At 40.6% G+C, this 24,882-nt stretch overlaps 1 protein-coding gene across 4 annotated transcripts in view; it reads right to left on the reverse strand.

Annotated features, from left to right (window-relative positions):
- Ninl (ninein like) overlaps positions 1-24,882 on the reverse strand; it is a 139,842-nt gene that overhangs the window by 96,801 nt on the left and 18,159 nt on the right. For 3 of the 4 annotated variants that reach the window (XM_042666516.1, XM_042666514.1, XM_042666512.1), the window contains exon 1: positions 6,894-6,945. The exons of the other annotated variant lie outside the window; for it this stretch is intronic. The gene's annotated coding sequence lies outside the window, so the exon portion shown is untranslated. Of the gene's footprint in view, positions 1-6,893; positions 6,946-24,882 lie in introns of those variants that run through there. 4 annotated transcript variants of the gene reach the window in all.

Consider the following 24,882-nt stretch of genomic DNA (forward strand, 5'->3'; position numbering starts at 1 on the left):
GACTGTTCAATTCCCAACAAAAAAATTACATAGAAAACAAGGAATCTAGAAGATATACACAGTCCATTCACAAGGAAAAATATTACAAAAATCAAATGTGAACCTGGAAGTCCATAAATTAAAACCAAAATACACCATTACATTGCTTTATCTTGGGCATTTTGTCAATAATAAAAAGTTGATACATACCATTTCTACTAACATAGTGTTGCAAGTTCTAGCAAGAATTATTAGGCAAGAAAAAGCAATTAATGATTTCATAATGGGAAAAAGGTAGAATTATATGTTTATAGATAAATTACACACAACAAACTTGTTAGAGCTAACTAATTAAGTCAGCAAAACTTCACATTATAATTTAATATTTTGACAGGCCTGATAATGTTGCAAATGTCTGGGAGACTGGAGTGCCAAGAAGGAATAGACACCAACTCACAAGGCAAAGTACTTCTGTAGAAGGGCACGCTACTGCCAACTACTGACAATACTGGCCCTCATTCCAACTGATCAGAACTTAGGTTCACAATCTTGTGAGACTGACTAGCTTGGAAAGGATCAAAAAGTTTAACAGGCTGGGCACTGGTGGCTCATGCCTGTAATCCTAGCTACTCAGAAGGCTGAGATCTGAGGATCGCGTTTCAAAGCCAGCCCAGGGCAGGAAAGTCCATAAAGCCAGCCCAGGGCAGGAAAGTCCATAAGACTCTTATCTCCAATTAACCACCAGAAAACAGGAAGTGTCACTCTAGCTCAAGTGGTAGAGTGCTAGCCTTGAGCTGAAGCGCTGAGGGACAGCACCCAAGCCCAGAGTTCAAGCCCCATGACTGACCAAAAAAAAAGTTTAAAAGGATGTGGATTAATTTAAAATATAAAATTGACAGGAGAATGTAACTAAAATTCAATAAACTTGTAACACGATGTCTTAATTAAAATTTAACAGGATCTGAATGTAACTAAAATGCAATCCGTGGAGGCCAAGTCACCAGGCCAAAGCACAACTTGTCAGAAAAACAATTCTGATTGAATTGAAAATTTGAAAAAGGTTGCCTGAAAGAAGCAACCACTCTGACAGAATAGATTTTAATTCTTACAGTGGCATAACAACTTAATCTCAGCACTCTGGAGATTGAAGCATGAAGATCACAAATTCAAGGCCAGCTTGGATTACACAGTGAGACACTGACACAAAAACAAAAACAAAAACAAAAAAGCAGGTAGGAGTAAGTGGCTAACACCTGTAATATTAGCTACTTGGTTGGCTATGAATATATCACAGTTTGAGGCCAGTCTGGGAACAAAAGTTTGACAGACTTCTTTCAACCCATAGCTGAATGAAGTGATGTATACCTGTTATCTTTAGCTACTGGAGACTATGACTTTAGGCTAGAGAAACAAAGTGTACAAGACTCCATATTTCCATAGATGTAAAACTGGATAGGAAGACTAAAATAAGGGGCCATGGTCCAGGCAGAAGCTTAGATAGGAAATCAGAATAATTCTTTAGAGAGAGAGAGAGAGAGAGAGAGAGAGAGAGAGAGCACCAAGCACCAAAGGCTCACACCTGTAATCCTAGCTACTCAGGAGCCTGAGATCTGAGGACTGCAGTTCAAAGCCAGGATAGACAGGAAAATCCATGAGACTCTTATCTCCAATTAACTACCAGAAAAACTGAAGTAGAGTTGTGTCTCAAAATGGTAGAGTGCTAGCTGAGTGAAAGAGCTCAGAGACGCTCCCAGGCCCTGACTTTAAGCCCCACATCTGACAAAAAAAAAAAACCCAGATGATTAGAGGTGTAGATCAGCAGTAGAGCAACCGACTAATCTAAGTCCCTAAATTTAAGCCCTATTACTACCAATCAATACAAACCAGCTGCAAATTCATACATTAGCAATAAACAAGCAAAGCAGCAACTAGTAAAACAATTCCATTTTACAATAACATAAAGAGGAATAGAATACTCAGAAATAAATTTAAACAAAGATGAAAGAAATTTTTATTCTGAAAACTGAAATATTTCTAAAAGAATTGAAAAGATATATAGTTAAATGGAATATATTCCATATTAAAAGACTGAAAGACTCTATATTAAGAGGACAGCACGGGGCTGGGAAGATGGCGCAGTGGTAGAGTGCTTGCCTTGCATGTCTGAGACCCTGGGTTCAATTCCTCAGCACCACATAAGCAAAAAGAAAAAACCCGGAAGTGGCGCTGTGGCTCAAGTGGTAGAGTGCTAGCCTTGAGCTGAGCTGAGGGACAGCACCCAGGCCCAGAGTTCAGGCCCTACGACCGGACCCAAAAAAAAAAAAAAAAAAAAGAGGACAGCACTATACAATGCTATTTGTAGACTCCACATAATCACAATAAAAACCCTGGTTGTATTTTAGAGAAACTTAAAAACCCATCCTAAACCTCAATTTAAATCTTGGGTGATCCCAAAGGGTCAACCCATCTCTAGAAAGATAGCGTAAAGCAGGTTCCTAATCACCAATGCCAAGAAAGGACACTTCAATAAGAAAAACAAAGATAATGGTATAGAACCAGAAACAAGAGTCCTTCATCCAGGGCTATTGTTTAGACTCATTACCTACTGATTACCTATATGTATTCATAATATGCTCAAATACAAGTTAAGTAAAGTAGGTTTATTACTTACATATAGGTAGCAAGAGGCAGAGGTTTTAGATCCATTGTGAGCCAGTCCCCTAAGCCTCAAAAAAGCTGCTCCGAGTAAACGGAGTCTTGACTGTGCATATCTCACTTTGTACCACAGCTGAGGAGTCCCAAAAGGCAGCCCGCCTTCGGGGGCATGTGACACACTGGGCAAAACTTTGAAGGACATCCTGCTTCCTGGGAAGAAGAGAACAAAGCCCAGGCTGCCCTCCTGGCAGTTACTCCCTAACTCAAGATGTTACATTCTCTAGGAGAAACATGAACAAAGACCAAGCTGTTTCAGGCTGCTCCTCTCTCATCTCAACACTGCATTCCCAGCACATTCTAGCTATTCTTGGGAGCATAAACAAGAAAGGAGGAAAAAGTGGGTTGATTTAAACACACTCAAGAGAACCATCCTGCAGAACTAAATGAGAAGGCTGCCTTCAAAATTTACAACAAAACTACAGTAATTGAAACAACACAGTAATAGGAAAACAAAAAATTAGGCCCTCAATTTACATCATACAAAAATTAATTCAAAATTGATTAAAGGTTGGGCATAGTGGTATGCATCTGTAAACCCAGAACTTGGGAGATGGAGGCAGGAGGGTTTTGGATTCTAGGCCAGCCTTGGCTACATAGTAAGATCTGTCAAAAAGTGAAACAAAACAAAATAAGCAAAAACATTAAGACAAATTTAAAGGCTAAAGCCATAAAACTCTTAAAATAAAATAAAGTTAAGCCACAATATGCTGGATTTGAATAATTTCCTGGTTGAGACACAAAAGTACAGGTGTTATGGTTAAAATGTGTCCCCCAAAGCTCATGTACTGAAAACTTAGTCCCCATATGCAATGTGTGGAGAGGTGGCATCTTTAAGAGTTGATTAGGTCATGAGGGCTCAGCTCTGCATGAATGGATTAATGTCACTGTCATGACATTAGAAAAGAGAGCTTTGACCCCTTCTTGCTCTCTCTCATCCTCTCTCATTCTGTAACAGGATGAAATCGCAAAAAGGTCTTCACCAGATGCCAGCACCTTGATACTGGGCCCAGCAACTGTCACTGTGAGAAAGAAATTTGTCCTCTTCTTCTGTTTTGAGACAGAAACTATACTACCCAGGCTGGACTCAAGTGATACGTCCACCTTTCCCTGAGTGCTGGGACAAATGGGCTCCTTTATTTATAACTTACCCAGCTTCTGCCATTCTGTCATAGCAGCACAAAACAGACTAAGTCAATATGCAATAAAGAAAACAAACAGATAAGCCAGGTGCTTGTGGCTCACACATGTAATCGTAGTTACTCAGGAGGCTGAGATCTGAGGATTACTATTCAAAGCCAGCCCAGGCAGTAAAGTTCATGAGACTCTTCTCTCCAATTAACTACCAGAAAACAGGAAGTGGTACTGTAGCTTTACGTGGTAGAGCACTAGCCTTGAGCAAAAGAGCTTAGGGACAGCGACCAGGCCCAGAATTCAAGCCCTATGACAGACAAAAAAAAAAAGAAAAAGAAAAAGAATAAAACTTCATCAAAATTAAAAAAACTTCTGTGCATCCAGACACCACCAAGAAAGTAAAGGCAAAGAAAACAATGGGAGAAAATAGTTCTAAGACATCTCATCTAATAAGGAATTAATATTCAGAATACACAAAGAACTCTAACAACAACCAAAAAACAACAATCAAATTCAAGACCTACAGGGTTTAAGTAGAAATGTCTTGGAAAAATACATACACACCAACAAAAGCACATAAAAAAGATGCTCAGCATCACTAGTCATTAGGGAAACACAAAGCAAAACCATAATGAGGTCCACTCAAACCCCTAAGATGACCACCATCAATAAAATAGAATTAACAAGTGCTGGTAAGGACGTAGGAAAATTGGAATCCCCACTCAGTATTGGTGAGAATATAAAATGGTACAGCCCTTTGAAGAAGTTTGGTAATTTCTCCAAAAGTTAAATATAGAATTGCTATATGATCCAATAATAGACCTGCCTAAGTCTATTCCTATAACCCAAACAATCAAAAGCAGAGATTCACATACACATTTGTACAATAATATCCACTGCAGCATTGTTCACATTTAGCAACATTTATCCACATTCTGCTATTGACAGGTAGAATAGAAGAATGAAGAAACAAGATACACACACACACACACACACACACACACACACACACACACACACACACACACACACGAATATCATTCAGCTCTTATTTATTTAGTATATATTTTTATTGTAATGATACTGTACAGAGGGATTACAGTTACATGAGTAAGGTAATGAGTACATTTCCTATCCAGCATTGTTGCCTTCTCCTTTGTTTTTCCCCTACCATCCTTTCCCTCCTCACTTTCCCAACTCCTCCCTCCCCTTCCCCCACAAGTTGTAAAGATCATTTTCAACATAGTGTCTTGTATATCTCATTGTTATAATGGGTCAACCTGTATCCTTATTTCAGCTTTTTTTATTTCCCTTCTCTTCCCCAAATTAGAAAAATATATAACCAAGATGCAGGGCATTAGAATCAAATACAGTCAAAACAGGAGTTATACCATCGGGGAAGAACATACAAAAGAAACAAAAAAAAAAATCACATAGTACATTATAAATCCTTTAAAAAAACAACAGCAAAAAAGATAAAACCCCTTGTGTCCCTATCTTGGGGTTCATTTTGCTTAGCATCATCTCATATGGTCATTTGTACATAGCTTTTGAACTTTTCTGCTTGTCCTAGACATATACTAGTTATTACAAATAAGGGAAACCATGGGACCTAGTGTGAACGAACCTTGAAAACATCATGCTAAGTGAAATAAGCCAAATACAAAACCACATAAGTATAATCCCATTTTAAGAGCTATCTTGAGAACTAATGTCACCCCAACTACACAAGAGATGAAGGGAAGCTCTAGATCTGAGTTTAACCCTGAGCAAAGAGGTGAGACTCCATCTGAAAAACTAAAAGCCAAAAGGGCAGGGGAGGGCATGTGTTTCAAGTGGTAGAGCACTTCCCTAGGAAGCACAAGACACTGAGTTCAAACCCCCACTATCATTAAAAAAAAAAAAAAAGAAAAAGCTTATCTCGAACAAATTCAATCCAGGCACCAGTAGATCATGCCTGTAATCCTAACTATTAGGAGGCAGAGATCTGAGAATTGAAGTTTGATGCTATCTCAGGGAGAAAAGTCTGAAAGACTCTGCTGAATAACCAGCACAAAGCTGGGTTGAAAGTGCAACTCAAGTAGGAGAATACCAATTAAGAGTGAAAAAGCTGAGTGGGCTTGGGGCTCTAAGCTCAAACTCCAATACCGGGAGTGGGGGAGATATAGGGTAGAAAATAATAGTAAGAACTTACAAATGAATTCCTAAGAGCTAATAAAATGCTTCTGGGTAGGAGAATTCAGCCACCCAAGACCACAGGCACCTTTCTCTTCATGGGCTCCTTCACTGGTGTTCTCTTGCTGGCCCTGGCCTTTCTCTGATTGTGTTGACCTGCAGACTCACCAAACACAAACCATATCTCCAATTAAACAGTGCAAGGAAATGGCCACACTCCATATCAGAGATAAGACCTGTTTAGCACATGCCAAACAAAGTGCCCAAACATCATAAAAATAACTGCATAATCAAGCATTTCCTTATCCTATCTACAGATATCCCATCCTCCGAGGAGCTGTCGTTGGTACCCCGAAGCTCAGCCAGCTTAGATTTTATAAGAATAAACTAAAACCTCCTTATCCTATCTAAAATCCACTCAACGGTACACGACCAAAGAAGACCTGCCCAGTGGCAGGCCCTAAATGTCTCTTAAACATTAATTTAACACCAGAAATAATCAAAACTCTGTACTGATGACGGGGAAAAAAAAAAAAAAAAACACCAGTCTGGATTATCTTACACAGACTGCCCTTTTGAAAGCCAGAAAGAGAAAGTCTATACATGCTCTGCCTAGCCAAGGAGCCTAAGAAATAATATTGTTACCATCAAATAACTTGATTCAAAAGCCATCTAGGGGAGTGATGTAGTGAAAATGGAGAGAGGACCTTTAAAAGTTCAACTCTGAATTAGAACAACAGAAAAGCTGGTAAAAAACCGTCAGAATCATTCTTAGAACTCTGGAATAGTCAAAGATTTACCCCAAACAAGTGAACATCCAAGTAAAACAAACTAACAAAAAAACATAGCCAAATGCAGGTAACAGCAATAAGTACTGTAATATTCAAACTTACCCAGGCCCCATCCATCCCTCATTCCTTAGCTCAGCAGTAGGTTGAAAAGTGATGGCTTTCATTCTAAGGACAAGGGAAACAGAACAGAGTAGAATTCTTTACAAGATTCATTTCCAAAGAAATGTCTTTATTTGTTCTATCTAATGGTTCTATGATAAATCTACCTAAGTGTCTCATCTTCATTTGATCTCACACAAATCTGTCTATAGAGCTAAAAGCCTTTTCCTGGAGGTAACTGTCCAGTGTTCCAACATCACAACAGCCTGAGATAATGGCTATCCACTGTGGCATACAACTCATTAAGGAGAAAAAAGAAAAGCAAAAGCTAAGGAATGGGGATTTGAAAAGCGCTGACATATTCCTGGGAATCTAGAAAGTCACACATTTACACACATATGACTGTTTGCATCTTCAATAAAGAACTAAGAAAGTCTTAAATTCTGTCCTATGAGGGAGGTGAAGGCAGGAAGAATAAGGCAGAGTTTTAAACAGTGTGGCTGAGTATTAAAAGGTGATCTCTAGGGCTGGAAGAACGGCTCAAGTGGTAGGGTACATGACAGCAACATCTCTCACATTAAACATCATTAATGAGATCAAACTTATTTTTTAAAAAAACACAACAAAATAGAAATTCTGAAATTGAAAAGTACAACAGGCAAATTGGAAGATAGATCAGTTAGGATATCAAATCTGAAGGACAAAAAGGAAACAGGCCATGTGCTAGTAGCTCATGCCTGTAATCCTAGCTATTCAGGAGGTGCCAGCTAGGGCAGAAACCTTTGTGAGACTCTTATCTCCAGTAAACTAGTAAAAAGCCAAAAGTTGAAGTGTGGCTCAAGTAGTAGAGTGCCAGCCTTGGGCAAAAAAGCTAAGCAAGAGCAAGAGGCCCTACGTTCAAGCCCCAGTACCAGAAGAAAGGAAGAATGGAAGAGAAAAAAACAGAGAAAAAAAGAAAAGGAGAAAGAGAAAGAGAAAGTGGGGAGGAAAGGGAGTGAGAGAAACAAATGCCTGTGGCTCCTGCTTGTAATCCTAGCTACTCAGGAATCTAATATCTGAGGATTGCAGTTGAAAGCCAGACAGGGCAAGAAAGTCCGTGAGACTCGTATTTCCAATCAACATCAAAAAAAACTGGAAAAGGTTCTGTGGCTCCAGTGGTAAAACACTACCCTTGAGTTAAAAAGCTAAGGGACAGGCCCTGAATTCAAGCACTGAAACTGGGAGGGAGAGAGGGAAAGAGGCAGAGGAAGAGGGAGGGAAATAAAGGGACAAAGGAAGGGGAGAGAGGAATGGAAAATAAGAAAAAGAGCCTAAAAAGCCTGAAAAACTTGTGAGAAATTATTGAAGACAAGAGCATACACGTAAGAGCTCTCAAAGGAAAGAAAAGGACAAAAAATACTGGAAGAAACAGAACACACTGGAAACAGAAAAGCCAACTAGCAACTATCACATTTAATGGACACAATTTGACTAACAGATAACAGACTGGTGCATGGTAGTCCCCATCTCCTGGTAGACTCAGAACTAAGCTGATGTAATCTCAGCTACTTATAAGGTTGAAGAGGAAGGAGGATTAAAAGTGTGAGGCCAGCATGGGCAAAAAATTAACACTCTAAATCTAAAACAAAACAAAAGAAATATCTGACTTGGATGCTTAGTGCTACGTAATTGTTTGTATACTAATGGAGAAAAATTCTGATACCTTCTAAGACCACAGAAGTGTTCTGTGTTGTGGTATAAGAAAACATGGTATTTTCTAAACAGCTACATGCTGTATGGTTCTAACTTTATGACTATGGAAAAGAAAAAACTGTGAGGTAAGTAAAAAGATCAATAATTGCCAAGGTTAGAGGGGAGGTAAGAATGAAGTCAGAACATAGAGGATTTTCAGGGTAGTCAGACTATTCTATATGAAACTATAATAGTGGTGATATTTTGACTTTGGTCAAAAACCCATAAATGCCAAGTATGATGATACACACCTGTAATCTTAGCATTCAGAAGGTAGAGGTGGAGGAGTATGAGTCTAAAGCTAGCTTGGTCTACAAAGCAAATTCAAAGGACACTTAGGCTATGTAGTAAATTCCTATCAACAGAAACAACAAAAATCATAGATTATGCAGAACCAAGAGTGAGCCCTAATGTAAACTATGGACTCAGGTGAAAATTATGTCAATGCAGGTTCATGAAGTATAACAAGTGGAGAAGGCTGTGTGTGAGTCAAGGTAGAGAGCATACAAATTCCTCTGTACTTTTTGCTCACTGTTGTGTAAACCATAATCTGCTCTTTAAAAAAAATGAGGGCTGAGAAGGTGGCTCAGTGGTAGAGCACTTGCCTTGCAGGCATGAGGCCCTGGGTTCGATTCCTCAGCACCATATAAGCAAAAAGACAAAAGCGGGAAGTGGCGCTGTGGCTCAAGTGGTAGAGCGCTAGCCTTGAGCTGAAGAGCTGAGGGACAGTGCTCAGGCCCAGAGTTCAGGACCCACGAGCGGACCCCCCAAAAAAAAAAAAATGAAAGCAGTGTCAGATAAACAAAACCCCAGGCCAGTCCTTTAGCAGCAAAGCTAACAAGAAATACTGGATTACTTCACTTAATATGATTTTTTCCAAGCCTTTCCATTTCCTCACAAATGGGGAAATGTCATTCTTTCTGATGGAAGCATAGAATTCTATTGTGTATATATACCACAATTTATCGATTGATTCATCCACAAGGGGGAATCTAGGTTGATTCCAAGTCTTGGCTATGGTAAATAACGCTGTAATGAATATAGTTGTGCTGGTAGCTTTAGTGTTGACTTGTTTGTACTCATTTGAGTAAATGCTCAGGAGTGGAATTGCTGGGTCATAGGGGAGCGCTCTATGTTTGGCCTTTTGAGGAACCTCCAGACTGCTTTCTGGAGTGGTTGAACAAGTTTTTTTTGTTTTTTTTTTTTGGGTCCGGTCGTGGGGCCTGAACTCTGGGCCTGGGCGCTGTCCCTCAGCTCTTCAGCTCAAGGCTAGCGCTCTACCACTTGAGCCACAGCGCCACTTCCGGCTTTTTTCTGTTTGCTTATGTGGTGCTGAGGAATCGAACCCAGGGCCTCATGCATGCAAGGCAAGCACTCTACCACTGAGCCACCTTCCCAGCCCCTGGTTGAACAAGTTTACATTCCCACCAACAGTGTAATAGTAATCCCTTTTGGCCATATTCCTGCCAACATCTGTTATTGTTAGTTTTCTTGATAATGGCCATTCTAACTGGGGTGAAGTAGAATCTCAATGTTGTTTTGATTTGCTTTTTTTTTTTTTTTTTTTGGTCAGTTGTGGGGCTTGAACTCTGGGCCTGGGAACTGTCCCTCAGCTCTTCAGCTCAAGGCTAGCACTCTACCACTTGACTCACAGCATCACTTCTGGTTTTCTAGGGGCTTATTGGAGATAAGAATCTCATGGACTTTCCTGCCAGGGCTGGCTTTAAACTGGGATCCTCAGATCTCAGCTCCCTGAGTAGCTAGGATTACAGGCATGAGCCACCAGCGCCTGGCTTCTCTTTAAGTCTTTAGCCCACTTATTAATGGGCAGTTGTTTCTTTGAGGACTTTTTTTTTGAGGGGTTTAATTTTTTTAGCTTTAAGTATATTTTAGATGAGGCCCTTGTCTATTGTATAGCTGGTAAAGATCTTCTACCAATCTGTGGGCTTTCTATTTATTTGCTAGCTATGTCCTTTGCCATGCAGAAGCTCTGCAGTTTAATACAATCCCATTTATCCAATCTTTTTTTGATCTGTTGTGTTTCTGGGTCTTTATTGAAAAAATTGTGGCCTGTGCCAAGGAGCCCTAGTGTTCCCCTTATTCCTTCATGTAATATTTTCAGGGTATCTGATTTTACATTGAGGTCTTTGATTCATTTGGAGTTGATTCTAGTGCAGGGTGATATATAAGGAGCTAACTTGAATGTTCTACTCCTGTATAGCCAATTCTGCAAGCACCATTTATTGAAGAGGCTGTATTCCTTCAGGCTGAGAGCAAAGGACACTCAATAGTAACTCAAATCCACATGAAAAAATAGAAAACACTGTTAAAGTACTGTACATAGCTTCTTTTTCTACTCATTGATTTAAAAGACCAAATAATACATAACTTGCAAAATTCAACTATAAACCTAAGTTAATGGGTACAAAATGTACAGACATAGTTTTGTGATGGTAAAAATATAAAAAGGGGAGAAATAGAAAATAACTTGAAAAAAAGATTTAAAATGGTATGCTAGAAAATATTTAACACAAAAGGAGGCAATACTAGATGAACTAAGGAATACAAAAGACACATAAAATGTAGAAAACACACACACACAAAGTTGGCCATGTGATGGTGGTTCATACCTATAATCCTAGCTACTTAGGAGACTAAGATCTGAGGATCCCAGTTCAAAGCCAGCCCACACAGGAAACTCCTTGAGACTCTTTTTTTTGGATCTGGTCATGGGGCCTGAACTCTGGGCCTGGGCGCTGTCCCTCAGCTCTTCAGCTCAAGGCTAGCACTCTACCACTTGAGCCACAGCACCACTTCCGGCTTTTTTCTTTTTGCTTACGTGGTGCTGAGGAATCAAACCCAGGGCCTCATGCATGCAAGGCAAGCACTCTACCACTGAGCCACCTTCCCAACCCCTCCTTGAGACTCTTATCTCCAAGTAACTACCAGAAAACTGAAAGTGGCACTGTGGTTCAAAGTGGTAAAGTGCTAGCCTTGAGCAAAAGAGCTCAGGGACAGCACCCAAGCCCTGAGCTCAAGCCCCAGGATGGGCACAAAAAAAAATTTTTTTTAGTTGCTACTAGGGAAGATGGTGTTGGAGGATTCTGAGTCCAATGCTAAGCTAGTCTATATACTAGTTCTAGGCAAGCTTCTGATACATAGTGAGTAGAAAAAGAAGTATATTACTTGTTTTTTTTGTTTTGTTGGTCATGAGGTTTGAACTAGGGTGCTGTCTCTAAGCTTCCTCAAGGCTAGCGCTCTACCACTTTGAGCCACAGCACCACTTCCAGTTTTCTGGTGGTTATTTGTAGGTAAGAGTCTCACAGATTCCTGTGCAGGCTGGCTTTGAACTTCGACCTTCAGATCTTACCCTCCTGAGTAGCTAGGATTATAGGCATGAGTCACCAGCACCTGGCTAATGCGTTATTTGTAACCTACAAAAAGCTACTTTCATTCACAGAAGGCATGTCCTTGTTTTGTGTGCATGAGTCCTTAGACCAGTTGTTCTGTCTGAATTGCACACACTATAGAACTAAGGACAAATGGACAGATAAATGGATAGATGGATAAATGGGTGGATTTTTTTTTGGTTTGTTTTTGAGACAAATTCTCACTGAGTTTCCCAAGCTGTCCTTGAATTCCTAGATTCAAGCAATCCTCCTGCCTTAACCTCTCAAGTAGTTGCGACTACAGACATACACTGCTGTACACAGTTTTACAGTCTTTATTTTTTACAGTAGAATTTCAAAACAATTCTCTCCACATCAGCTCAAATGCTAAACAGCATCTGTGTGAAATGAAAGTGACACAGGGATTTTCCTCTGGCAGAAACTCAAGTGAATTCAGTAGAAGGGAATTTGTTAAAACAGACTTCTGACCTTGAGCACCCCCAAAATAACTTCAATCTAATGACTATTGTCCAATGTTCTTGTCAGGGTGAATTTTAAATAAACAAATTTCTCTTAAGTTGCATGTGTTAATGGCATATATTAATGGCAGTAAGTATGAACTAGAATATTTAACATTAAACAGATTTGGCAGGTTTTCTTCACATTGATTCTTACTGAATGCACTTCACGAGTGATTTCTCTAATCTTGTTATTCAATACAAATCCACTCTAGAAAAAGGGCTTTCTTACTTTCCCATGCCTCCCAATCTGAAGATAACATTACAGAATATCAGTCAGAAGATATTCAGAAGATACCAGAAAACACCTAGCTCAATCAGTATATTTTACAGATGAGGAATTCCAATTTAAGTATGAACATACAGATAAACACATGTTCTCAGTAGGCTGAAAGAGAGGTGAAGCACATATAGGCTCAGCAAAAGCACAAAAATAAATGTTTCTAATTGGACCATCTTCCCTTCCATTCAAAGTGTGGATGGCATCCTTCTTGACAGAGGTTTTCCAACTACAACCTTATATCTAGTTTAAACCACTGCTGATATTATGTAGCTCAAAGGCCAAGAAACATCCTTCACTGTCCTTTTCTCCTGTCTTAGACTTTAATGGCTATCTTATCAAAAAAGCATCAAATGACTAAAAATAATCTTAGGTGGCTAGAGCTGTTTATGTTATCTAGTAAAGGCTGTTTATCTCAGTCCAACACAAAATTATGTTGGCAAGTTGAAATCTATAATACTGAGATTATTTATACCACATCATTGGAACAGTAATTAGGACTTTTTCTTTTCTTTTCTTTTTTTTTTTTTTTTTGTCGGTCGTGAGGCTTGAACTCTGGGCCTGGGCGCTGTCCCTCAGCTCTTCAGTTCAAGGCGAGCGCTCTACCACTTGAGCTACAGCGCCACTTCCGGTTTTCTGGTGGTTTGTTGGAGATAGGAGTCTCACGGTCTCTCCTGCCCGGGCTGGCTTTGAACCGCGATCCTCAAATCTCAGCCTCCTGAGTAGCTAGGATTACAGGCGTGAGCCACCAGCGCCCGGCTTTTCTTTTCTTTTTTAAATAGTCATGGGGCAAACTCTGGGCCTAGGCACTATCCCTGAGCTCCTTTGCTCAAGGCTTGTCCTCTACTACTTGAGCCACAGCTCCAATTTCAGCTTTTTCTGTGATTAATTGGAGATAAGAAACTTACAGACTTTACTGCCTGGGCTGGCTTTGAACTGTGATCTCAGCTTCCTGACTAGCTAGGATTACAGGCATGAACCACCTGCACCCAGCTAGCAATTGGGACTTTGCGGGGGGGGGGGGGGGGGGGGGGGGGCTGTTCAAATTTTCCAGTACCCAATACCACAGATTAAGATATAAGACTGATCAGATCAAGTGCTAGTGAAGATAAGGAGCAACTCTTGCTGGTAATAATATCAACAAGTAACACCAGCTCCAGCTGGTAACCTTTTTCCTAATACTTTTCAGTATTTTGTCCTATAGCTAAACATAGACTGACTTGGTCAGTTCAATCTGCTGCAATAATAATAATAATAACAACAACATAAACTGAACTGAAAAGCAATAGAAATTCCTTTCTCATAGTTCTGAAGCTAGAAGACAATCATAAGGGTATCAGCATGGTGGGGTTCTAATAAAGTTTCTCTTCCAGTTTACAGACTAATTTCTCACTCTATCTTCACACAGTAGAAATAAAGCTCTCTGGAATCTCTTCTTCTTGTTGTTATAGTGAAAATATCTCATGTTTGCATGTGAAAAAAATTAAAGGATTTTGTAAAATATCTTTTTATTAAGACAAATATATAAAGGACCAGATGTGGTGGTATTTGCTTATAATCCTAGCATCTAAGAAACTGAGGTAAAGGACTTTAAAAAGTTTGGGCTGGGAAGGTGGCTCAGTGGTAGAGTGCTTGCCTTGCATGCCTGAGGCCCTGGGTTTGATTCCTCAGCACCACATAAGTAAAAACAAAAAAGGCCGAAGTGGCACTGTGGCTCAAGTGGTAGAGTGCTAGCCTTGAGCTGAAGAGCTGAGGGACAGCGCCCAGGCCCAGAGTTCAGGTCCCACTACTGGACCCCCCCCCCCAAAAAAGTTTGAGGCCAACATTGGCTACCCAGTTAGACACTGTCTCAAAGGAAAAAAACCTATTTCCTCAGTTCCAAATGTACTACACTCTAGATGCTTGTACCTAGATTTGTCTTGAAACTGGTATTTTCATTATTTTCAGTAATGAGGATTTTGCTGCCAAGTCTCCAGGATAGAAAGACATGTAAATGAGGAAAGTGTTGAAAATACACTGGACTTGAAAGAAGATTTAGTATGGAGACAATGCTACCAGCAGTCAGAATCCAGAAGCTTCTGGCTACCACAGTCCCTCTGGTCTTCTCTCATCCAGAAACTTCTAGTTTGTGCAGATTGTAGAAAAGACTGCCAATATGAAAGTACAGCAAATCAGAAGAGAAAACAACAGGTGAAATGGTATGCTCCTTGATTAATCACAGGAAATCTAGAGGCAAAGGAAGCAGACACACTCTGCCACATATTCCTTAGTATGGGTTGTAATGAAGTTTTTTATAATACTAAAACAATGATACTTGTCCATCTCAAGAATAGGAAGGAGCAATGAAGATGACAGGAGGCTTATAATCACCTATGCTTCATTCCTGGTAGTCCTTCCTTCCTTCCTTCCTTCCTTCCTTCCTTCCTTCCTTCTTTTCTTCCTTCCATCTTTCCTTCCTGCCTTCTTTCCTCCCTCCCTCCCTCCCTCTCTCTCTCTCTCTCTCTCTCTCTCTCCCTTCCTTCCTTTCTTTCTTTCTTTCTTTTTCTTTCTCTCATGTACTGGTACTCAGGGTCTAACTGCCATCCCTGACATTTTGCTCAAGGTTAGCATTCTACCACAAAAAGCCACAGCTCCACTTGTGGCTTTTTTTTAATAGTTTACTGGAGATAAGAGTATCTTTGGCTTTCCTTTCCAGTCTGGCTTACAACTGTGATCCTCAGATCTTAGCCTCCTGAGGAGCTTACAGGTATAAGCCACTAGTGGTCTTCTTGAATTGGGGGGAGGAAAAGGAGAAGAGTGGTACTGGAGTTTGGACCATGGCCTCACACTTGCTAAGCAATGTTCTTCCATTACCTTAACTCCTAATTTCTTAATTTTTGTGCTATTACTGGAGCTTAAACTTAAGGGTTCGTGGTTTCCCTTGGCTTTGTTGCTTGTTTGGTGTTCTACCACTTGAGCCATACCTCCACTTCCATCTTCTTAAATTTTTGGTAAATATTCACAATCTGGCAATCACCAACAGTGTTATATTTTCCCAAGCTTTTGAGACTACAAACATTTTTAAAGATTCAAACAAATTTATTAGCAAATATTTTATTGCCAGCTGAATAAAAACTACTGACTAAGCTGGGCACTGGTAGCTCACATCTGTATTCCTAACTATTCAGGAGACTGAGATCTGAGGATCACAATTTAAAGCCAGCCTGGACAAGAAAGGCCATGAGACTCTTATCTCCAATTAACCACCTAAAACTGGGAAGTGGAGCTGTGGCTCAAAGTGGTAGGGTGCTAGCCTTGAGTAAAAAAGCTCAGGGACAGCACTCAGGTCCTGAGTTCAAGCCCCACAACTGATTTTTAAAAAACTATTGACTAATTTAACAGGGTATAAAATCACAACAGAAAAATCAATAGGTTCCATATGTATAGGTAAACAATAACCAATTAATAGATATAATGAAAAAAATTCATTTTTGATTAAATAAGCTCAAGAAGAATGCAAAATCAGTTTAAAAATTTTTTAAGGCCCTGAAGGACACATACAAAATACTTTAATCAATGGTAAAACAAATTCCATTTTTACATATGGAGGCTCCAGTCTGCTTAATTTTTATAATTAATATGATTTCTAACAAAAAAATACCACTGGGGTACTTTTAGGATGTAAGTACGTTGATTATAGGGTTCAGATAAACAAGAAAAATAGTAAAAAAAAAAATCTATTTTCTTACAAAGTCAAGGGAAGATGTGAATTACCCTAAAATAAACAAGGTTAGTATTAACTTATGTTCCTTTAAGACAAATACATAGTCACGTCCCTGGTTGAGTGAGCCTGGGAAGGGGAAAATGGCCCACCAAACACCTTCCCAATAAGAAAGATAATGAGAAGGAAGAGGCATTCTGGGGTGACACACAAGGTAGGAAAGGGTTCTGAAAAGTGGCTCATGGTGTTGACCCCATTCCTACTCCCTAGTCCCTTTCTCACTTAGGGGAAAGAATAATCTGCTTCTGTCGCCTCAAAAAGGGAAGGTCAAGCAGAAAGACACAAACAGGTAGATGCTTCTTGGTGTGCGAGTTTCAAATGCCTAGTTCCTGGAAAGCTGCCAGAAGCTGCTAATAATTTATAAGCAATACTCCCTAGAGCAGTTAAGGACAGGCCCTCTACAGGTAACTGGGGGAGCTCAGTGTGAATTTACTCTTCTAGGCATTCAGGAGAGAACAGGAGTCCAGGGTAGGATGGGCCTTGGAGATGAATAGCAGCCACCAGAAAGAGCAAAGAAGGGACCAGAGAGAGGGAGGACAGGGCTCAGCAGCGAGCGCACTAGGACAAGAAGGAGGGCTTCAAGCCAGGGAAAGCACTAGGCCATTATTCAGGCTCAAAAGACAGTAGTTGCCAGAGTGATTTAAACACAACCCTCAGTAATATGCCCCTGCTAAACTGAAGTCTGATTTTTGTTTTTTTAGACAGAGTCCCACTATGAAGCTCAAGGTAGCCTTGAGCTACAATCTTTCAGATTCAGCCTTCCAAGTGATGGTATTACAAATGTGCACCACAATACCCGGTGAGGGTGACCTCTCAATGTATCATAATGAAATCTCGGATACCCAACAAAATGTAGGCTCATGAAACAGACCACATGTACTCCAGACAACAAAATGAAATACATTTGACAGCTGAAACTTGAAGTTGGCAATTTATACACATCAGGAACCATGTGACTCAAATCTGTAGCAGCCCTGCAGAAGAAGAAAAGACCAAGTGTGTAGCATGTGGCCTGAGGGGGGAGGAGGGGCCTTTCTTCTTTTGTAAGGGTGAGGACTTGATGGTATGCTGACATTAATATTTCAGGTCATGATAGCAATAAATTTTAAAACACTAATAGCTCTAAACAACCTTATTCCTCTTTGCAGGTTAATTACAGGTTTTACCCTGATATTTGAAGGTAAATATCCCCCCGCTCATCCCGAAGTGGTGTGAGGCTCAAACCCAGAGCCTTACTTATACTAGCTACTACCCAGCCCTCCTTTATCTTTGTTGAAACTCACAGGGCCAGTCACCAATGGCCTCCACACTATCTTCCACTTTGCTTCCAGGATTCCAATTATAAAGATGTCAGACCTCATGGAATGCTCTGTCTCTATTTTACATCATTCTGTCATTTTAGATATTTTCTGGATAGTCTCAATAGCTGCACCTAACATATTCAATGGGTTAACGTCTGAATTTTTTCATCTCTAGAATTGAGCTTATGTAAGTGATTACATCTTTTTTTGTGGTGTTTGGAGATGAAATCCAGAGTGCCTTGTGCATGCTATGTACTACAACTCTTCCAATGAGCTACACCACAAGCCCTATAATCCTCATTTTAATTATTTATAGTTATTCTTTATAAAAATTCTCAATCTCACTTTTTTTTTTTTTTTTTTTTGTCGGTCGTGGGGCTTGAACTCTGGGCCTGGGCGCTGTCCCTCAGCTCTTCAGCTCAAGGCGAGCACTCTACCACTTGAGCTACAGCGCCACTTCCGGTTTTCTGGTGGTTTATTGGAGATAGGAGTCTCACGGTCTTTCCTGCCCGGGCTGGCTTTGAACCGCGATCCTCAGATCTCAGCCTCCTGAGTAGCTAGGATTACAGGCGTGAGCCACCAGCGCCCGGCTCAATCTCACTTTTTAGCTCTTTTAATACAGTGTAATTAAAGAGTTTTACCTTTATGCTTGGGCTTGAATTCAGGGATCTTCCTTGACCCTGTTTGGCTTGCTTGCTCAGCTGGCACTCTACATACACATGAGCCACACATCCAGTTTGGCATTTATTGATTATTTGGAGATAAAATCTCATAGACTTTCCTGCCCAGCTGGCAGAATGTTTTAAGCTTCAACAGCCCACTCAAAAAGCAAGCAAAAGATATGAGAAGACACCTCACTGAAGAAGATACACAGACAAAAAAAATAAACAAACAAAAATTATCCTCAACAATTTATACCATTAGAGAACGTAAATACATTGAGATGCTACTGCATACCCAAAACAATGGTATAAACCCAGAAGAACCCTAACAGCAGCAAATATTGGTGGGTTAGAAGCAACAGTAATTCTCCCTCATTCAGTCTGGCAGTTTCTCACAAAACTAAATAGATTCTTATTTAATTATCCAATAGTCACTGTCCTGGGTGCTTATCTCAACAAGCAGAAAATGAACTAAAGCAAAACAAGCAAAAAAAAAAACCACATAAACGTTTTTAGAGGTTAAAAGTATCAAAACTTGCCGGGCACCCGTGGGTCTCACGCCTGTAATCCTAGCTACTCAGGAGGCTGAGATCTGAGGATTGTGGTTCAAAGCCAGCTCGGGGGGCTGGGAAGGTGGCTCAGTGGTAGAGCGCTTGCCTTGCATGCATGAGGCCCTGGGTTGGATTCCTCAGCACCACATAAGCAAAAAGAAAAAAGCCGGAAGTGGTACTGTGGCTCAAGTGGTAGAGCGCTAGCCTTGAGCTAAAGAGCTGAGGGACAGCACCCCAGGCCCAGAGGTCAGGCCCCACGAATGGACCTCCCCCCCCCCCAAAAAAAAACAACAAAGCCAGCTCGGGCAGGAAAGTCCGAGAGACTCTTATCTCCAATAAACCACTAGAAAACCGGACACTAGAAAACCGGAAGTAGTGCTGTGGCTCAAGCAGTAGAGTGCTCTCCTTGAGCTGAAGAGCGCAGGGACAGTGCCCAAGCCCAGAGTTCAGGCCCCACGACTGACAAAAAAAAAAAAAAAAAAAAAATATATATATATATATATATATATATACATACTTGGAAACAATCAAGATGTTCTTTAGTAGGAAAGTGGAAAAATAAGCTGTAGTAGTACATCAGACAGTAGATTCTTAATCAGAGCCAAAATGAAATTAGCTACTGGGAAGATGTGGAGGAACCTTAACTACACTCATATTGCTTAGTGAAAGAAGAGAATCTGAAAAGGTCACATGTTATAATTTAAACTATATATAGCATTTTGGAAAAGGCAAACTGTGAGGACAGTAAAAGATCAGTGGGAAGGGGACAAAGACACCGAGTGAGTAGAGCACAGAGGACAGTTAGAGCATTGAAACTATTCTGTGTATTATAATGGTGATACATGTCATTTAATACTTGTCAAACCTCACAGAATGTACAACATCAAATGCACACCCTGATGGAAACTGTACGAAATAATGAGTCCATTTGGGCTCATGGGTTCTAACATGTATACCATACTGGTGAGGGATGTTGATGGTAGGAAAGGCTCTGGGGTCAGGAAGGAATGAGGAAATGCCAGGTACTTTCCATTCAATTTGGCTATAAACCTAAAATTGCTCTTAAAAACACAGTCTCCTGGGCTGGGAAGGTGGCTCAGTGGTAGAGTGCTTGCCTTGCATGCATGAGGCCCTGGGTTCGATTCCTCAGCATCACATAAGCAAAAAGAAAAAAGCCAGAAGTGGTGCTGTGGCTCAAGGGGTAGAGCGCTAGCATTGAGCTGAACAGCTGAGGGCCAGTGCCCAGGCCCAGAGTTTAGGCCCCACAACCAGACCCAAAAAACAAAACAAACAAACAAAAAAAAAAAACACAGTCTCCTAAAAGCAGTTGCGATAGTTTTTCTGAACAACTTATAGTATTTGCATGTATGTAATACCATGGCAGAGTACCATTAATACATAGTACTTTTAAATGAAAAAAAAATCAATAACAGGAAAATAGGAAAGGCTCTGTTAGAGAAGACCCGGTAGGCTAATAAGGTAGGTGAATAGAATAAACATAGTCCAAGTAGTTTCTTTGCACAGATAAAAATAAAACAAGCTGAGTGCTGGTGACTCAAGCCTGTAATCCTAGCTACTCAGGAGGCTGAAACTGAGGATTGCAGTTCAAATCCAGCCTGGGCAAGAAAGTCCATGAGATTCTTTAATTTACTACCAGAAAACTGGAAGTAGTACTGTGGCTCAAAGTGGTCCAGTCCTAGCTTTGAGCAAAAAGAGCGACAGCATCCAGGCGCAGAGTACAAGCCCCACAACCAAAAAAAGAAAAAAAAAGAAAAGAAAAAAATTAAACAAGCTAGGTGCCAGTGGCTCATATCCATAATCCTAGTTATTTAGGAGGCCGAGATCAGAGGAACATGGTTCAAAGCCAGTCCAATTAGGAAAGTCTATGAGACTCTTATAATTAATGAACAAAAGGCCAGAAATGGAGTTCAAGCAGTAAAGCATTAGTCTTAAGCAAAATAGCTCAGGGACAGTGCACAGGCCCTGAGTTCAAGTCCCAGGACTGGAAAACATACACAGACACAGACACACAGACACACAGACACACAGACACACAGACACACACACACACACACACACACACACACACACGCACACACACACCACAAAAATAAAATAAAAATAAATAAACAATGAAATTTTTTCAAATTGTTTCGTTAAGGATGGAGTGGAATAGGGGAGGGAGAGTAATAGAAGGGGTATATTGGGTCAGAATACCCTGTATACATTCCAGAGGATATGTTACAATAGAACCCTGTGTAGGGTTAATATATGCTAATTAAAAATAGTTTCCTCAACATCCCTGTGGTGGCACAGAGGTATAATTTCAGTATTAACAGGTGGAGACAGGTGGAGGAAAAGAAGATTAAGAATTTGAGGCTAGACTTATAAAGGGAGTAAGAGCCTACATAAAATATAAGTAAACAGGGGCTGAGAAGGTGGCTCAGTGGTAGAGCACTTGCCTTGCATGCATGAGGCCCTGGGTTCGATTCCTCAGCACCACATAAGCAGAAAAAAAAAAGCCGGAAGTGGCGCTGTGGCTCAAGTGGTAGAGCGCTAGCCTTGAGCTGAAGAGCTGAGGGACAGCGCCCAGGCCCAGAGTTCAGGCCCCATGACTGGACGCAAAAAAAAAAAAAAAAAAGTAAACAGGGGCTGGGAAGTTAGCTCAGTGGTAGAGCGCTCGCCTTGCATGCATGAGGCCCTGGGTTCGATTCCTCAACACCACATAAGCAAAAAGAAAAAAGCTGGAAGTGGCACTGTGACTCAAGTGGTAGAGTGCTAGCCTTGAGCTGAAGAGCTGAGGGACAGTGCCCAGGCCCAGCGTTCAGGCCCCACGACCGGACTCCCCTCCCCCCCAAAAAAAGTAAACAAAGTTCTAAACATTTTAAAAACAGAGAAATGTTTGGATGAAGTAATACTAAATTAATGAGCCTTGAAAACATATGCTAAGTGAAAGAAGTCAGTCATAAAAAACCAACCACAAGGCCAGGCATGGTGGAGCCTGTGTCTCGTTTCATATTGAGCAAGTTACCTGAAGAGTCTCAACATCAAACAGCAGAAACAAGACACTGACTTATACGTTTTGCTTTTCCCAGTCAAGTTGTTTTGCTTCCAAAGCGTTATATTATTCTCCAGAGCTTTACATGTTTTGTAATATTTTTGCTTTTCAGCAATTACCTGCAAGCTTCTGTTTGTCTCAAGAGACCAGTCCAACCTTGTTCAACATAAGTGATTATCATGTGATGATTACCACTGAGCCTTAGGGATCTGCACACCCAGAAATCCTTGCTCCTGTGAATGAAGCCAAGTCAAAAGTTCCTTCTCCCCTATGCAATAACCCAAGGCCACAGAGCATGTTACCATCTGTAAGCCATCCCCAGCAAATATGGACAGCCTATCTTTAGAAAACAGAAAGGTGAAACAGTGGTATAGGTATGTAGTCCCAGTTACTCAGGAAGAGACACAGAAGGATCGCTTGAGCCCAGGAACTTGAAGCTAACCTAACCAAGACAGTCAAACTCTTTCTCAACCAAAAACAGTTAGGGGGAACACAAGTTGAAAGCATTATTCTACAAGTATTTACTGAGTACATTATCCTAAGCTTTGGGATACTGCAGCAAACGAAACAAAGACCTTTTACTTGTGAAGCTTACATTCTCTAGAGGGAGACAATAAATAAACAATTATACTTTTTAAAATCTGATTTGGTAATGCTGAGGATGGAACCCAGGAACTTATACATGCCAGGCAATGAACTAGCTATAGTCTTTGTCCCTCACAAATCGTATTTAAGATAATGTAAGTGGTGTGGAGAGAAATAAAGCAGGAAGTGTGGGGGAAATGACTGGCACATTTAAATAAGGTACGGGGAAGGCTCACTGAGAAGATAACCCCCACTGGTATCTACAAACACATGCCTCTAGATGCTGAGGAAAACTCTGGAAAGTTATGTCTTTGTTTTCCTAAAACAGCTAAACAGTGAACTTTCAGAATCAGCCAAGAACCCTCAAATGACTTCAGGGGGTCTTTGAATCAAAGCATTCCTCAGCCAACTTTCTAAAATTTGAAATTCTATTCTTTTCCTTTTTTTTTCTTTTTCTTTTTTCTCTTTTTGGTGTGCCAGTATTGGGGCTTGAAATCAGGGCCTGACCACTATCTCCCAGCTTTTTTGCTTATGGCTGAAACTCTACCATTTGAGCCAAAGCTCCACTTCTGGCTTTTTTGGTTAACTAGAAATTAAAAAGTCTCACAGATTTTTCTGCCTGGGCTGGCCTCAAAATACAATCCTCAGATCTCAGCCTCCTAAGTAGCTAGGATTATAGGCATGAGCCACCAACACCCAGCCTGAAATATCATTATTGGGGGGAAGGGAACATTTAATTCTATGCTTTCCAAGAAAACAGCTGATGGAGGGCTGGGAAGGTGGCTCAGTGGTAGAGCACTTGCCTTGCATGCATGAGGCCCTGGGTTTGATTCCTCAGCACCACATAAACAGAAGGAAAAAAAAGCTAGAAGTGGCACTGTGGCTCAAGTGGTAGAGCACTAGCCTTGAGCTGAAGAGCTGAGGAACAGCACCCAGGCCCAGAGTTCAGGCCCCACGACCCGACCCAAAAAAAAAAGAAAAAGAAAAAGAAAAGAGCTGATGGGTTCCAAAGAGCTGGCACAGTGCTCCACAGTCACAGGAGATAATGTATATGACTGATGGTGAGGTACGGAACATTCTCAGAAGAGGGGCAGATTTTTCAGGAATTCATGGGGACAGAATCAGGAGAGGCAAAGGTAGATAGAGAAAACAGGCACATCTCAACCTGCATTTTCCCCAGCTCAGCCACCTTCCATGGGTACAGGGTATGGAACGGCTGTTTAACATAGTGTTTTTGTCCCCTGGTTCAAACCTAGACAATTCTAGTACACTAATCTCATGAAGTTTGCAGAAAGTAAGTTCATGGTGGTTGAACACCCTGGAGTTTTACCAAGTATAGTACCATCAGGCTGAAGCCTTGCTGTCCCTAGATTATCCATAAAAAGGCAAGAGGAGAAATTACAGCACACAGTTTCTCAAATCTGTGTCCCCCATATATATGCTCAAGGGACAGTTTTCTATGTGGTACTAGTTTTTTTTTTTTCTGCCTCAAAGTCTCAGTACTACATTTGCATCTACAGATAGAAAGACCAGAAGCAAACTTAATCATGAATCACATGGAACAGCAAGTTACATTATGGCCCACTATGCAGAGCTCTTTTCATACTCGAGAAAATATAAGCAAGTCCATGGTATGCAGCAGCAGAAACACACAGTGTAAAAGCAAAACAAACCCAGAACACTAATTCCACAACAGACAGGATGTTCTTGTATACCCTGTGGAGATTTCATCCTAACAGAAAACACTTATTGCACTAAATTAACAGTTGATTTGAATTGTTTTGTAGTTTTATTGCTATTTAAATTATATTTTGACTACATAGTTATATAACATATGTTTATTTGTCATGGTTTGGATAAGTGTCCCCAACTGCCTCTGCACGAAAGATGGGCTCAGGCCATGGCAGTAAGGGGGCGGGAGTTGTAAAACCTATAGGTGGAAGTGGAGCCTATAAACAATGGAAAAAAGGTAACATACTCATAATTGGTTTGGGAAAATTGGATATCCATATATAGAAAACTAAAAGTGGATCTCTGTTTATCACCATGCACTATCAACTCAAAGTGGATCAAAGACCACAATTTCTGACCTGAAACGTTGCTCCAAGAGGAAGTAGAAGAAGCATCAGAAATTATAGGTATAGAGTCTCAGGGGCC

Source organism: Dipodomys spectabilis, unplaced genomic scaffold (genome assembly GCF_019054845.1).
Source record: "Dipodomys spectabilis isolate Male_0828 unplaced genomic scaffold, ASM1905484v1 ptg000365l, whole genome shotgun sequence".
NCBI lineage: Eukaryota > Metazoa > Chordata > Mammalia > Rodentia > Heteromyidae > Dipodomys > Dipodomys spectabilis.